This window comes from Limulus polyphemus, unplaced genomic scaffold, assembly GCF_000517525.1.
Source record: "Limulus polyphemus unplaced genomic scaffold, Limulus_polyphemus-2.1.2 Scaffold104889, whole genome shotgun sequence".
NCBI lineage: Eukaryota > Metazoa > Arthropoda > Merostomata > Xiphosura > Limulidae > Limulus > Limulus polyphemus.
In genome coordinates, this window is record NW_013770485.1 from 1 (window position 1) to 1,633 (window position 1,633).

The following is a 1,633-nucleotide window of genomic DNA, read 5'->3' on the forward strand; positions in this document are numbered from 1 at the left end:
ATTTTCAGAGACGCCAATAAAGACTGGTTCAAAACCCGATCATTCTTTCTCGATAACATTGTTACTTAATATTACTTACGTTATTTGACGACTGTTTAAAATTCTGGTTTCGTTGTGGTTATGAGTGTGTTGTCATTTTAAAACATAAACGTTATTTACCTAATGGCTCAAAACGTCTTTCTTTCACGATAACAAGTTTTATGTTTGTAGCTACGTCACGTATTAGCAACTGCCTCATTAAATGGACTATACTTTGTTTCCTGTGCAGGTGCAAAGTTTTTTCCGGGGATGGTTGTGTCGAAAACGATGGAAACAGATTGTCGTCGAATACATCAACTCTCCTCATGCAGAGAGCATGCGCAAACGAAATAGGTAAGCGGCTGAATAGTCTCTCCACAACACCAGTCTTGTTATACTTGTTGAAACAGGGATTGTTTTTTACACTCACAAGAGTTGTTTTCATCTTATAATTATTTCCTTTTTTTTTGCTTTAATGACGTAATAAAAATTGTGAAACTACGCATAACATTGAACAATATATATGATATGCTGGGAAAAAATATTAGAGATCAAAATCACATTAGTTTGTACAAATGTACTTCGAGTGTGAGAAACATATCTCCTACTTATATACAGAGGCATAAATCAACTTATCTTTGAACCACCGAACGTAAGACTATTTAGTGTAAATCCGGTGATTTGGGTTTCATCATTAACCTATTTCTCATTGTGCTTCACCAAAAGTTCCTTTTTTTTTACTCGTTTTCAGCTCCCAAGTAGCACTAGAGGTCCACTGAAAATTAGAAACCTGGCATATTTTTTATTACTGGGTAACTGTGAAAATAAATGCTTTGACATTACACCCTGCCTTTTTTTATTAATGAGTATTTGTTAGTTTGTTTGGAATTAAGCACAAAGCTACACAATGGGCTATCTGTGCTCTGCCCGCCACGGGTATCGAAACCCGGTTTTTAGCGTTGTAAGTCCGCAGACATACCGCTAGTTTGGGAATTTTCCTTTGTCAAACCTGTACATTTCAGTCTCGTGTTTCGAATGGTCGAATCTGAAGAAGAATATTTGGAGCAACTACAGATGCTCGTGACCTACTTCCTTCGGCCTTTCAAGATGTCGGCGAGTTCTCAGAAACCTCCCTGTAGCCATGACGAAGTTAGTTCTATCTTTCTCAATAGGTAATATACTTTTAACACACACTAAAAGTTTTTTTTATTGATATTTGCTCTAATTACACCATTCCTACTTCACGTATTACTCTACGAGCATTTTCGATTCTATGATATAATCTTCTTGATTTATGAAGAGTCTCAGTTACCATCATATATATTTATCTATTTCTGTCTTTTTATTTTACTGACTAAGACGTATTTGTATGTAAGACTTTATATATATATATATATATAGATAGATAATTATTTCTATCCTTTTATTTTAGTGAAACAGTTATGTTCCTTCACCAGATTTTTTTAAAAGGCCTCACATCGAGAATGGAAAGTTGGCCAACGTTAGTTTTAGGTAAGTATTTTTTAAAAGGCCTCACATCGAGAATGGAAAGTTAGCCAACGTTAGTTTTAGGTAAGTATTTTTTAAAGGCCTCACATCGAGAATGGAAAGTTAG

At 34.8% G+C, this 1,633-nt stretch overlaps 1 long non-coding RNA gene across 1 annotated transcript; it reads left to right on the plus strand.

Annotated features, from left to right (window-relative positions):
* Positions 1-277: 277 nt before the first annotated feature.
* Positions 278-1,532, plus strand: LOC111084735. The gene is made up of 3 exons (XR_002609706.1): positions 278-372; positions 1,041-1,190; positions 1,451-1,532. It is a non-coding gene; the product is annotated as an uncharacterized LOC111084735 (long non-coding RNA).
* The last annotated feature ends 101 nt before the right edge of the window (positions 1,533-1,633 follow it).